The following is a 15446-nucleotide window of genomic DNA, read 5'->3' as shown; positions in this document are numbered from 1 at the left end:
AGCCGATAAATGTAACCAAGGCCCCGCTGCCTCTAAAACTGCTCTTCTTCTGCATCAGTTCGTCCTCGTATTGATTGGCTTCCAGGTGTGCATGCGTGTGGGCGTCTGTGTGTGTGTGCCAACCGTGCCGTGCGAGGTATTTGTGATTAGGATTTGGCTAGCGTTTGTCCAGCCATTGACAGCCATCTAAATTGCCTGCCCAACTAAAGCCTAAAGCCTTTTGTCGGCCCCAAAAGTGCTAAGCATTGCCTCAATTTTGATACTCTGACAAAGGTTAGAAATGTTCAAATGATACTATATTAAAATTAAATATAAATGAATCTCCTTAAATGACTGCTCTAAGACATAATGGAGAATATAGCTATATTAATCAATAGATTTTAGCCATAGCAGCCATTTAGCAGTACTCATGCTCTTAGCAGGCCTTTTTATGCTGTTAATGGATTTTGCTTCATTTTGACTTTGCATTTGCATCTAAGATAATTGCTAAAGCTTCAACATTTACTTTTAATAAAGCTTAGCCGGCTCAAAAAAAATAAATAAAATTAAGTATATTCAAAAAAAAAAAATATTTTTTATTATTTACATTTTTGCAGCTATTATATATTATTTATAAATATTATTTATTTACATATTAAATAAATTTTTTCTCTATCATCTTTCATTACTTTCAAAGAGTATTTCATATTCTCATATTCTCTCTCCTCTCACATATTTTGATGCCTTATTTTTACACAATCAACTAAAAACCTTTCAAAGCCTAGTCCAATGCCGAGACCACCTGTTAAATTGGGTAAATTGCTTGCCGGCACCGCAAAAAGTTCCACACCCACATACATGCACACACACACACACACACACAAAAGCAGGCTACAAAGCTTAAAATTCTACAACTGTGTCTGTTGCCCAAAATAAGCAAAAACAAAACAAGCCTTTTACCATAAAAAGGCTACTAAAAAATAAGTCATAAAAAGAAGTAAACAAGCACCTAAAAGCTTTTCAAAAGCTCACTCTCTGCCGCTCTCTCGCTCAGCTGCTGAATGTGTATCGCAAGCTCTGTGAAGCTTTATTGACGCTCTTAAGTTCGCCGCGCGCTCTTTAACGAAAGCTGCACCCAAAAGCTCTCACAGGGATGCTGTAACATGGCAAAGAGTCAGCCGAACACTCGTCGCACAGGTCGCATCCTTCGCTCGCATCTCGTGACAGCAGACTCGTTCGCATTGCCTTTCGGATCTCATGTGGACATTGCGAACGCCTGGCATTGTGCTAGGTTCTGGTCCGCTGTTGGCGCTGATGCTCGGGCTAAGGTGAACGCTATTTCAGTCAAGCTCCAGCATCCGTACTAACCGGGAGCAGCCTTTCGCACGCGTTCCCGTTATATCAAGCGCGCGCACACACACAGAGCGCGTCCCGTTCGGCCAGTAATTTTCTGTCTACGTATCGCCGTGTAAATCCCTCCGTGTCTGTCTATCTGTGTGTCTGTGTATGTGTGTGACAGTGCGTGCGTGCGTGCGTTTGAGACGTTCCGCGGCGCGACGCGTATGTGTGCATTGGTGTGTGTAAATTTTTGGGCAAAGCCAAAGGAAACAGAAACAGTGGCCCCCAAGTGACAGGTGGAGCTAACGCGAACCGGTTCAAGCACAGCTCAAAGTCGCCGTTTTGCTAACCTTTACACTTGGCAGCATTTCATAACGCGATTCAACCAAACCCAAAGTGAACTACTTCAAACAGCATAGCGCCACTGGCAGAACTTTGCTAGCCACTCGTAGCTAGTTTGAACCGTGTTTTCCAAAATGTAAGCTGAAAACTAAATTGTTGAGGGCATCAAAATTGTTTTTCATTTGAATAGAAGTTTGGGTAGAAATCCACCTAATAGAGTTCAAATATCAAATCGAACAATCAGATTTAGTACAGAGGAAAATCTAAGCTATTAAAAGAAAATTCCGAGACCAAAAATTTGTAAAAGAACAAATTCCAAGCAATTTGTAAGCATTAAGATTTTGCAAAATTTTGCAACTACAAACATATAAGTCCTTGCCAATTGTCAGCCACAATTCCTACATCAATAAATTGATTAAAAATCATATTGTATGGGCTGTGAAAGTTCTATTACCGTTGGCCTACTGCAAACAAAATCGAAGGCAAACTGAACAAAAATCCAAAACAAACTTTAGCTAGACTAATAAATCATTCGGGCCAACTTGCAGGCAGGCAAGCAACCATTGTGAGCTGAAAACGGCAAAACAGTGCTTAAAGAGTTTTTGGCATAGTTTTACCCTGTTCGATAGCAACTGGTCGTATGAGCAATGTTTTACAAATTGTACAGCTCTGTTACAGTTGGGAAGAAATAATAAATAGTTTTTCCCTTTTTTTTTTTTTTTTTTGCATATATTTATGTTTATTTATTGGTGGAGAGAATTGCAAACTATTGGCTATGTTTAACTATAATATTTGCGAAAAATTGGGAATCCAATGAAAAATATATTTTTACATTCATTTTATTTTTTTTTTTTATTTTTAATACTTTTCTGTAAAGAAACTTTTAAGAAATAAAATCAAAAGTTCTTTTATTGCAATATATATATATATATATAAATTCATAGTTTTTATAATGAATGCCTGTAGAGTCAGCTGAAGAGAAATGTAAAAATCAGAGTTTATGCAATTTTATGGTCAAAGCTGAGTGTTAAAGTTGTGCAAGTTATATTTGTGTGTGATTGAGTGTATATATACATATGAGTATACATGTACAGATATTCAACAAAAATATATATGTTGCATCATTTACTTTATTTCTTTGTATAATAAATGTTGCAGAAAATTTATTGACTACTATTTTTTCCTAACTCATTTCTGTTTGCGTCATTTAGCCTTTTATTTAAAATGTCACATTTTTGCTGAATTCTCATACAAATTTGTTTATTCACATGTTTTTGCTGAAGAAAATAAATATGACAATTTCTGCTAGAAAAGTTAAATTTGGCAAAGTGATGAAAATGTTCAATGCAAGCCATTGAAATATAATATTATTTTATATAAATATACAAAACTTCTTTTTAAATTATAAGAGAAAAATAAATAATCTTTCTAAATTATAAGCTTAGCCAAACGTTGAGTGCAATAAGTATATGTACATTCACATTTCAGATTATAACTTGTTACCAACCAAACAATTTAAGCCAAGTTTATGTATAGCTCTACAACTACTAAGCAAGAATTATCTTACAGCACTGCAATATTAACTATAAAATCATTATTAAAAAAAAGAAAGGTATATCTTGTGAAATTATATATCAAGCTGTTATAAAGATTACATCTATTGCCCTCTTAGGCACATTTTCTATTGATTCTATTCGAAAAGTCGATAAATTCAATTTTTAATGCCTTTGGGCAACAACAATGGGAAATCATAAATTTAAGTACATTGTCTAAGAAACCTTTGCTTATATTCAGTTTGATAGGCGTTCGCATAAGGGGAATTTTATGTATTCGCCTTTCTCTTGGCCATTAGCTCAAATGTCGCCAGATTTTCATGTATAAATCAAATTGTGGGTCTATTTCAGTGTGTGCGTGCCGCTTTCTAATCGCCGCACATTTGCCAAAGAGATCTGAAAAGTGATGTACATAAAGAAGAGTATCCAATGCAATAAAAAAGTTAAATCAGTCTGATTGACAGTCTGTCCGGATGACCGACCTGACTCACTTACAGGCAGACTGACGGACTGACTGACTAACTGAATGGCACCTCTTCAATGGCTCCGACTAGCACTTGGCCATTGTTTAGCTGGGAAATTTTGCGCTCATCAACTTAAATTGTGAAAATTAATCAAGTTGAAAAGGTTGGACACGGCTAGGGGTCATTTTTTTTTTCTTATGTTTTCCGTTTTCCGTTTTCAGTTTTCTTCACTTTTGGCACAGTTTGAGGCCAAGAATATATGAATGGCTTTTGCTTTGTTTTCTTTGGTCGTTGAGGTCGAGCAGTCAACATGCAAGTGAAGGGCACCTTTTTTTCTCCAGCCTCGGCAAAAGGGAAACCTTTTGCTTTGCATTCAAGCGGAAATTAAAGCGATATGTAAGAGAGAGGCCCAGAGAAATTCGATGGGCGTTGAGGGCGAGTGCGATGAACTCAATTGAAAATGTATCCCTAGGCCTGAGATTAACAAGAAAAAAAAAAAAAAAAAAAAAAAAAAAGCAAAGAAAAGGACAACATTGAACACGTGCGATGCGTGGTATACTTTAAGCTATTTTTAAAGCATTTGCTTAGGTTTTTTTTCTCATTTTTTTCTGCTTCTACTTATTTTCCCTATTTAAATATTCGTCCATTTTTTTGCCCTGTGCACAGCTCAACAGCTGAGCGACAATTCTTGGTAGATGCCTAAAAATGAAAGAAAATACCCTTTTTAATTAATGCTCTGCTCTTGTGCGCTTGCCAACCGTCAAACACCTCATTAAAATGCGATGAAAGGTGTATGTGTGTGTGCGTGGGTGCGTGGGTGTATTTAAATGAAAATATAAAACGAGTTTATGATGGCTCACGGTTTATTTGGCGAACATCTCTCGACAGGTTTCTAATTAATTTAATTACCATGCTCCTTGGGACCTCAGCTAATAAAATATGTCCGAGTAAAACTAATTAGTCAGCTCATAAAAGCCAACTTGAGTAGCCAGCAGCTACTTTTGGCTTAAGCTGCTGCAAATTTATATAATGAAGTTGCGTTGAACGAAATAAATAAATTCCTATTAATAAAAGTCAATTTCAATAAGTTCGGCGAAACAAAGAATTCATGAGCTCTCAATTGAAAGAGAAATTCGATTGCTGCTCAGATTCAATTGAAAATCTGTGAAATGCTGTGAAAATGAAAAAGCTGTTAGAGGAAATTAATTGATTAATACTAGCTCAAAATATTGTGGGCGTCTAATTGGATTAGTTCAGAGAAATAAATAAGCTTTCAATGAATGAAACTCGACATTGATTTGGCTGCTTTTGATATTTTCAATATGGCAAAATGGAAATGATATAATATATTTATATTTGTGAAAGGTCGATAACATTTTATTGATGTTGCTGTTGCATTATTTTATTAATAAAAATTATATATATATATATTTCTATAAGCTATGCATAAATTATAATGGTTGGCCTCAAATTGAAACTTCACATATTAATATCTGTTAATTATTTTAATTTAATGAGCTTAAATTTGAAATGCTGAATTAAATTATGATTGTTTTTGGTCGAGCAAAATATGTTATGTGTACTAGGCTAATAGATATAATAGATATAGTAGGCCATTATGTATAAAAGTGGACTATTGACTATATTATTATCTGTAAAGGACAGCAGCAGAGTCGTGTATATAATAAAAATAAAATTAAAATAAAGCTATTCGTAAAGAATATAAATCTATATTAAAACTTTGTGAAAACCTCGGCTAGAGCATAATAAATATATATTTTTGAACATATTAAATATATTGTCAACCATATCCTTAGAAATGCTATTGTTGGCCTGTACATACATACATGTATATTATATAGTCAATGGCAAAAGTATTTGGACAAACATATATATATATATTTTTTTTTTTTTTTTTTTTTTTATATATATATATATATGTATAACTAATTGAAAATTTAAATAGCATCATTTTATGTCGTTATCTATTTATAAACAATAGAGAATTAATAGATTGAAAGCTTGTTTTTGTTGCGGGCTTATTATTCCATTGTTTTCCCGTATATTTTGCATAGGCTCAGTAAATTTAGATTTTTGAAAATTTAATTTTTGAATTATTTGTTTATTTTTTTTATTTATTTTTTTTTATGAATAATAATTTTTTAATTTAATTTCAGAGATTTACGGAAGTGTTTATTTTGTGTATGCATTTTGACAAAATATGTTATAAATTAGCAAAAATGAAAAAACTAAAAAAAAAAAAATATATATATATATATATCTATATATATGCAAGAAGTCCATCAATTAATTGGTTTTTTAAAAGTATTTGGGATCGATAAAAATAATAGTAGTATGCAATATATCTGATTATTTTCCAAGCACTTTTTCCGCATGCTTTGCTATGATTTATGAGCAAGACTACAATTTGTTGCGATACAAAAATCATTGAGAGTTTTCTCTAATTTGTTATCAAAATAAATTGAATGCAATGCAAATTTATTGCAATTTTATATGATACGCTTAAGCCAATAAGTTTATGGCATCGGCTTTATAGTACATGTTTATCATTTCACTCTGGCTATAATTCATTTAACATTTGAGTGCAAGTAAACATAATAATTTAAGCTAACGTCAACAATAAACCATTAAGCGACCAGGCAAAATAAAAAAAATAAAAAAAAAGTGAAAAACATGGCTGACAGAGAAAAAACCATCAAAAGTAAATGAAGCATAAATGCCAGAAACATACAGAAAGCGGAATGAGAATGGGGGAATGGAGATGCCAAGAGCGGAATCGTGTGAAAGAAAAGTGATTTAAATTTTCTTTTCTAGCGGCGTGTGGAAATTGATGGAAATTGTTGGGGGCTAGGCTGTATTGGCGGCCATGCGGATGCCTTGCGTCCAAATAGCTTTTGAGGGAATTAGAAGCACTCTGCGGCAAAAATAACCGGAAGGAATTATTATAAACCTCAGATGCGTGGAGGAAATTAAATATTTTATAGTCTGCGGCAGCGAAGCAAGCATAATATAAGAAATTATTATTATATTTCTGAGTTTCGACACGCGAGACGCTGCCTAAATGACTACAAGAATAAAAAAAGAAAAAGAGAAACAAAATTGAAGTTGAGAAAACGAATTTTATTTAAGCTTGTAAATGCGTGCGTGTGCGTGTGAGTGTGTGTCTGTATGTGTGTTAATACCGCGGTGTTGCATTTTGGGGGTATTATGTACACACGCCTTAGCAAAAGGCACAAAAAGGCCACGTTAAGAGGATCTGGAAGTTGGCTTGGGGTAAAAAGAAAAAAGCAAAAAAAAAGAAGTCAAATTATCTTTTTAAAAAACATTTACACCCAGCAAAAGAGGAAAATTAAGTGTGTGCGCAACGAACAAAAAAAAAAAAAAAAAAAAAAAATGCGACGAATTAAATTACAAAGACCAGGAATAAAAAAATTATGGAAACAGTTACAGGAAATGGAATTGCTTTAAGCCCATTTCCATTTCCCAAAGAGCCGTCTTAGCGGTTTCTGATTATAGCCACAGTATCGCAGTCGAGAGATTGGCAAAAGCTGCAAATGAATAAAATATAAAATGCAACGATTGTCGACAGCGAAATGCGATGCGCAACAGCGTTATGTTCAGAGTCTGGCTTCAGAAATTGTTTAAGTGCAGGGCAATTCGAAAAGTTGGTTAAACTTTTATATGCAATCAGAAACATTTTTCAGTCTGAACGAATTTTGTTGTGTGTGTTAACATATCGTTAACATTTATGTTAAGACGGTTAATAGTATATTAAGAAACAAGCTTACAAGAATTTCGGTCCCAGAAGCAAAAAATGAAATCATTTATTGACTTACCTTTTTATTATTATTATTATTATTATTATTATTATTATTATTTTTTTTTTTTAATTTTTAAGATCGATGCAGAGCTCTAAATAGTTGCTATATTTAAGCAATTCATTCTTGAGATATTCTAGTTTATATTCTTAGGGAAAATTATGAATCAAACTCTTGAAAAATATGATTCAACTTTTATAGAGTTGATTTTATTTTATCATATTTTATACATTACCCACTATTGACAATCTAACTAATAAAAACTCTCTGCTCTTTTCTGCCATTTATTTCAAACACGCACACACATACACAACCACTCGCACTCATCCACATAACAGCACACACACACAAACAGTAACGGCAGCAAGCGGAAATCAACGAAATTGTCGTCACTCCAATCAAGTGGAAATTTGATTAAAGAAGAGAAAAGAAAAAACAAAATTTAATAAATTTCAAAACTCAATAGCCGAATACCCAAAAATAAAAAAAAATAAAATTGAAAAGAAAAGTGCGAGTGTATCAAAAAGGTAACAGCAAAGGAAATCAACACGCACGCACATGAGCGCATTTGTAGTTGTGCAAGAATAAAAAAAGAAAGAAAAGAAACAGCAGCAAACGCAACAAACATTAAAAAGCAACGAAGCGTAAAGCTCACTAAAGAAAAGAAAAAAGTTTGCACCAAAGAGGTTGACAAAAAAGTGAAAAAAAGAAGTAGAAGAATGAAATAAAGACAGCAACAATAAAATTTATAAAAAGAGTATCCAAGTGAACGAGTTTAAAAAAAAAAAAAAAAAAAAAAAAAAAAGAAACCGTAAACCCCAACAAAATGTAAAGAAAAACTAGGTAACAAAAATTAAAAGGCACGAATATTATTTAGTAGAACATAATCTGGGGCAGGAGTTGCTCAAGGCTTAGGACAACTAACGACGCTGCACAGCTGACGACGATTGCCTTGCGGCAAGGACATTACACACACATTTCTTTCTCTTCATTTTTTTCATAAAGAGTGAGTGTGCGTGTGTGTGTGTGTGTGTGTGGCCTGCATTGAGCAAAGCACGAAATTAAGTGCAGATTATCAGCAGATTATATTTTAATAGCATTTCAAGCTGTTGCCTTTCACGACAAGCCCAAAGGACGACGACGACAACAACAGCGAAAAGGACACAGACAACACCAACAACAACAACAACAACAACAACAACAAAAAGCAAATACACGTGCTAGTTGTGCCCAGCTATATCTCCCTCTGTCCGTCTCTCAATGTGTGCGAGTGTGTTGGTGTACAAGTGCGGCTTATTACACGATGTCTTGTGCAAGTATCTTTTGTGTAGCTGCCCCAACTAAAGCAAACATAAGCCCGCTGGAAATTGAAATCAAGTAACAAGCGCCATTTTTATTGCTCAGTGTTTCGAGTGTCCTTTGCCAAGTGTCGCGTGTGTCCACGAGCAGAAAGCAAATAATAAGAAAACCAAAGAAACGTGAAAGATTTAATTAAAACATTAAGCATACGCCCGGTGTCAGTCGAGACAAACGCAGCGCAAGCAGCAACAGGTGAGTGAACAAGCTTTATATGTGTGTATGTATGTGTGGTTGAAATGAAATGCCTGACGTTCACTGTGGGAAATTAAAGGTGTTCTATAGGAAATAATGTGTATATAATATAGACAAATATAAATTAATACTATAGAAAGAAAGATAAACAATTAAATAATTATGGGAAACTTTTTGTTAAAACTATGATTTTGAAATAATTTAGCCCAGATTTAATTTAGGCATAATTAATATATTTATATGAAAGCAATTTAAAAAAAATAGGTTTCTAGGTATCTTTAGTGAATGCTTTTGTCTGTTTCTGGTGTCTTCTCTTAATCATTTATACGACAGATGGAAACATTATAATTATTATCTTTGTATATTCTGTATTTATGCGTGAGCATTACAAGAATAAGTCTTGACTTTATCTCACTATGAAAGGTCAATAGAACTATACATCGAATTCATCACCTCTTTCACTAACCCCTAAAAGTCTTCAAAGAAATCTCTACTTCTAAAGTCTTCTATCAACATCTAAGTAATTCGTTAAATTAAAACATTTTGTCGTAAAACAAATTATTTTTACCATATAGAGTTACGTTATAGGAAAGTATACTCTTCAAATTCTTCAGCAGTCATGTTGCATTATGATTTAAATCAAATATCTTTCAAATTGAATAAAAAAAAAAAAAATTTTTTTTGTATATCAAAAACTCGTCTCACTTATCAAACAAAATTCCACAAAGCACTCAGCTAATGTCATTGCCACGCCTTCTCCCTCTCACCATCTTTGCTGTCACAATAAGCCGTGCTGCGGCTGGGTCTGAGCGCCTGTTAATTAATGCCAACCCAGCATCCGCTGCAGCATATTTAAAAACGCATTAGCTTTCAGCTTACGGCTTTGGAGCCGCAATGCAAACTGTGAGAGAAAGCCGGAATCTGAATCAGAGTGTCATAATTTTTTGGTAACAACAGAAAGCATTTGCAGAAGGACTTAAAAAAAAAAAAAAAAAAAAAAAAACATTAACGTTAATGCTGTATAAAACGTTAAAATTATATCCATATACATATATGTATATATATACTCGAATGTACGCAAAACAAACGTAATTACTTCAAACGGTGCTGCAGCATCAGCAGCTTAGCTAAAAGGCTATATATGATTCTTTTTATATGCTTTATGAAAATGAAATGCAAATTGCAAATGTGTGTAACGCATTTTTAAAGCTAAAAAGTTAGCATAGTCTTCAAACATATTTCATTTCTTATGTAGATTCTCTTTGACTTCTTTTTATGGCTTATTTACGTGAACTTGTTCCAAGGACTCGAAGGGACTCGATTGAGCTCTAAAGCTAGGGTAACTCCTAGTTGGTCACTCTGGTAGTTTACTTGTTTTTTGGCAAATGCTCGCATATGTTGCTAATCTCATTTGTTGTTTTATTTATTTATTTTTTTTTTCTGTTCTAAAATGGCAAACAAAGAGACTATGCGATGGCAACACTTGCTGAGACATTAAAGCAAAACTTTTGTAACGAGACAAGGGACTGTGAGACGAGGGAAAAGGGGAGGGGCAGGAGACTGTTGTGCCATACCTGCAACAGTGCCCATCAGTAGCCATAATGCGCTGCTGCTTAGCTGGCGTTTGTTGTTTTAATGCTATTTGCCTGCCTTTTGGAATCTGTCACCAAGCTACGTGACAATACAGCATTATGTGGGCGACTCTCTCCATCTCTCTCTCTCTTTGTGTATGCAAGTGTGCAGGTGTGTGTGTGTGTGCTGCCATGTGTCTGCGGTAAGCCGCAGACTTTGCTAGCTGACCTAAGTCAGCTTGCTCGCATTGGTGCGCAACTTACCTGACAAAACTTTAAGGCAAAAATTTCATTTAAAAGTTTCGCTGATGCTGGGAGCTGAAGCTGGAAGTGGACACCCCTGTCAGGCGCCCTCGCACTCTCCTGGGTCAAGTTGGCACCTACGCCAGCTGCGTAAAAGTTGCCCACGCCTCGGACCCCCCCCACAAGTCCGCCAGCAATTGGCTTTCGTTTCTTGGCAGAAGTTTTGCAAATGGACATTGACGTTGCATGGCTTTGGCTTCTCTTTTTGGCGCATCATAAACATTTACACAATCTGAACGATCCGCCCCAAATGGGACCCATTGGCGCCACTCAACTCTGAACTCTGCAAAACTCTGCACATTTCCCAGCTATTACAGCATTACAGGGAATTACAGGATATTGACTCAGATTGCAAAAATTATTTCATTCGTTATGTAAATAAAAAATATAAAAAAATTTACCCAAGAATTTTTTCCTGTTCTATCACATTTTTAGTGTATCTCTAGTGCAATTTACAATTTTGCTCTTTTGTTTGTTTATTTTTGTGGGTATATGAAAATTCATTAGCTTTGCAGGGTTTCATATTTTAGATTTGTAATTAAAATATTTTAGAACACCTATTTAGGTTTTTGCTTTAAGCTTTTAATTATGCATTTATTTGTGTTTGTTTTTTACGAACAACAACTATATAAACAATTTTTTTCATGCTCACTTAGATGTTTTAAATGGCGAATATTTGTGGTAAATTTTGTAATATTTATTTAATATTTAACATGATGGAATTTTTGTGTATGTAATAAAACGTTTTGAATAGACGCACGTGTGGAAATAATATTAATATAAATAAATATATATATATAGATTTTTTTTTTGCATTAAAATTGAAACAACTGAGAAGGTGGTGGTCGGGCATTGCACACTGCAAAATACTCGTTCGCAGCGCAAAAAGTTAGATGGATTCTAGCTTTAAAGCTCCGAAATGGTGTGCAAGACCAAAGTCCTGAGAGGTTTGAAACCAATACTCCCCTTTTACTTTCGTGAATGAGTTTAAAAATTAGAGTAGATGTAAATAATAACATGATTTGCTTTAAAAGGATTCAAAGGGTAGCATGATATAGATATAGATGAAAGCATCCCAATATAATAAATATTTACATTTTTAAATATATATTTTTTTTTCATTCTTAAATTTTTAATCTACTTACTATAAATTCTATTTTTGTATCGTATATTTTACCCAAATTACTTTTTATATAAATATTTGATATATGCATATAAATTTATTTTTGAGGATATATTTAGGCTTTCCCATTATATAAGAATCTCTCTCAAATGATTAAAGTTTCTGTTTTTGTGCTCACGCAGCTGAATGATGTTGTTTTTCCAGGAATTTACGTATTTTGTTTGCATGTTTTTCAGCCTTTACATTCCAATTTTTGCGCAAATTAAATTGGATTTTGGTTTTCGCAAAATAAACGAAATTGTGAAACGGTTAAAATTTATATATAATCTTATATGTGTATGAGTATATATATATATATTTGTTTTAATGCGGACTCACTCTTTTATTTTTATGGTCGAAATGTACATACTTATTTATGCAACATCTGTTGTTTTTTCGTCATTGTTGCTGTTATTCTTGCAGTCGTTGCTTAACTAATTAAAGCGGTTTAATTGCATAAATTAAAGCTACATATGTCGATTGTTGCCTTTGTTGCTGTTGCTGTTGTTATTGTTGCATTTGCCTCGTACACGAGTTGAGCAAATAAACATGCGAAAGCTTTTTACAACGGCTCATGAACAATTTACATAGCCCTAATTAGCGTATTTTTATACAATGGCAGTTTATATGTGATTTTAATTGATGTTTTATTTATTTTATTAATATTTATCGTATTTATCAGAGTCGATGATGAAAGACTTTTTATTTACAAAAATTTGTTAATATTTTCTTTAATTTTTATTTTGTTTTATTTATGTTCACGTACTTTTGATATCAATCAATCAACCGAACAAATTTATCAAACATCCAATTACGTCTTAGCTTAAAGCTTATATCTATGAAAAAAAAAATATATATATATATGTATATATACAAATAAAGAACAAAAATAAAATAAATGCTGGAAGTTTGAAGAAGAAGAAGAAACGAAGAAGAAGTGTTTTGCGCACAATTTGTTCGTTCCTTATCGACTGGGAATATGTGAGGGGCTGTTGCCAGGGAGGCAAAGAGCGCTCAGCATCCAGCAGGGCAGCAAATTGTAACAGACACACACACTTAAACTCCCCCTGATGTTTTAAAGCACTGGCAAAGCATGCTTCTTGGGTAGTAAACACTTATTAGATGTCACAAGTTCTGAATAAGCGGAGCGAAGCAGCGAAAGGGAAATGGAGACGAATACAGAAGGAGAGCGAGAGAGAGAGAGAGAGGGAGAGAGAGAGAGGGAGTAAGAGCAAGAGCAAGGTAACGAGCGGGCGGGCCGACAGTTAGAGCCCCCAAAGCGTTGGAGCAATGGAGCGTGCTGTTAAGGAGTATTCGACTAATAAAAATGTCAAAACGCATGAAGCTGATGACAAGCAACATGAAATGACAGCACATCCTACGCTGCTCATAGGACGTACGTAAGTTAGAAACTTTGCCTCCGGCCATTCCCATTGGCCCTTTAATGCGAGCGGCAACAATTTGACACACCTGCTGTGTGTGGCTCTCAGTCTACTATGCGTGCGTGGTTTGCCCTCACAATTTTCATCCGCACTAAAACTTTCACAATTAAAAGTTGGCAATTTTGTTGCGTCGTCTTCGACATAGAGTTTTGTTTTTGTATTTTTTTCCTTTTTGCCACGCACGTTTCAATTTTATTTGCCGAATTGGCTTAAGTGGATTTATCATATCAACCAGAAAGCTGTCTTAAAGCATATATATATATATTAAACATTACATATATAAGTATGTGTATGTATGTATGTATAGAGATACGACTTTTAATTACACAGCTTTTCAGTGCACGCACGTACGCGAGAATGTCGTGGTAAAAAAAGTTTTATTCCTTCTACTTGTGGTACGTGTCCGCGCTCAAAGCATTTTCAATAAACGTCTTTTGGTTTCTCTCTATCTCAGTCGCCGCGGGCATTGATAAACTTTAGCCCGCACTTGGCCTTGGCCGGGCAAAGGTCAAACAATAAACTTGGGCGGCTCAATACTTGTAAATCATTTCGCATTTTCAATATTATCGTATTTCATTTAACACTTTGAGCAACCAGACAGACAGACAGACTCAAAAGCAACCCATTTAAACACTTAACTTCAAGGTTCTCTGTGCTTAGACTTTCAAGATAAAAGCAAAGTAAATATGTAAATATAAGAAATTGCTAAAATTCTCTATAAAATATACAAAACTTGAAAAGGAAATTTATAGGTAAATACTTCAACTTTTTATTGATATTTATTTAATAATAATTTTCTTTCTAATTTCATATCCAGAGATATATTTATCAAAAAATATTTTTTTTTTTTTTTTTAACATCTAAAATTCTAAATTATTTACGTTTATATACATCCAATATAATAAGTGAATATAACTCTCTATAAAATGCGTAAAACTTGTCAATAAACAAAGGAAATTTATAGATTAATACTTCAACTGCTTCTTAATATTTTTATTAATAATAATATTTCTTTTAAAATTCATATCAAGAGTTTTACATATATAAAATTATTATATTAAAATACACAAAATTTGTCGATAAGCAAATAAAACTTATAGTTAATATTTTAATTTCCAATTGTATACCAATAAAACTTGAAATATTCTACAAAATTAAAAAAAAAAATCCATTTATATACAGCTAATATAACAAGCATTTCATTATCAAATACCTGTTCTAGCTGAAGAGTTCAACGAATTTCTCTCTGAAATCTAAATTATATCAAATTGCGCATAAATTCAACTAATCTACGCAAACTAAATCACATAGTTTATATGCTGTACCTTAGCACCCCTCACCCTCCCCACTCACCGCATTTGAGCTTGTTAGACGGCACGTTTATCCTGCAGACATGGAAAATTAAAGAACACACACGCACGTGACACACGCGCAATTTATTAAGTATACGCCTAGAAGACAAACTCTGAATGTTGCCGCGCTGCCATGGCCCTGGATTCTGGCAGCTCGTTCTGTTATTTAAACAAAACAATTAAAATGATTTTCCCAGCGCTTTCTCAGAAATACACACACACACACACACACACAAAAGGAGGAATCGTATAAGCAAAACGCCTACAACGACACACAGCATGAGCTTTTGCATGTGTTGTTTGCGTTAGTGCTGTGAGTTGATGTCGACGTCGCTGTTGTTGTTGTTGCTCGACTTTGCTGTTTATTTAGACGCAGGCATGTATACATAACATTTACAGCAAGCATGAAGGCAACAACAAATTGAATGAACACGCGCCCCAAAAGCGTTTAATAAACAAAAAAAGGAAACGGCAGCAGCAACAGCAACAACTACAACTACTACTAAACATGAAACAAGGCCCGACCTAACGTCTGCCTTTTGAAACTTAA

General features: G+C 34.0%; 1 protein-coding gene and 1 long non-coding RNA gene across 3 annotated transcripts in view; both read left to right on the top strand.

Moving 5' to 3' along the window:
- The first annotated feature begins 1182 nt into the window (after positions 1–1182).
- LOC122757351 lies at positions 1183–8149 on the top strand. The gene is made up of 2 exons (XR_006357359.1): positions 1183–1795; positions 7854–8149. It is a non-coding gene; the product is annotated as an uncharacterized LOC122757351 (long non-coding RNA).
- A 152-nt stretch (positions 8150–8301) lies between these two features.
- Positions 8302–15446, top strand: part of LOC6577914 — a 186356-nt gene continuing 179211 nt past the window's right edge. For both annotated transcript variants that reach the window (XM_015165898.3, XM_002003809.4), the window contains exon 1: positions 8302–9066. The gene's annotated coding sequence lies outside the window, so the exon portion shown is untranslated. The remainder of the gene's footprint in view (positions 9067–15446) is intronic.

This window comes from Drosophila mojavensis, unplaced genomic scaffold (assembly GCF_018153725.1).
Source record: "Drosophila mojavensis isolate 15081-1352.22 unplaced genomic scaffold, ASM1815372v1 contig_49, whole genome shotgun sequence".
NCBI lineage: Eukaryota > Metazoa > Arthropoda > Insecta > Diptera > Drosophilidae > Drosophila > Drosophila mojavensis.
This window is presented reverse-complemented; position numbering and strand designations above follow the sequence as displayed.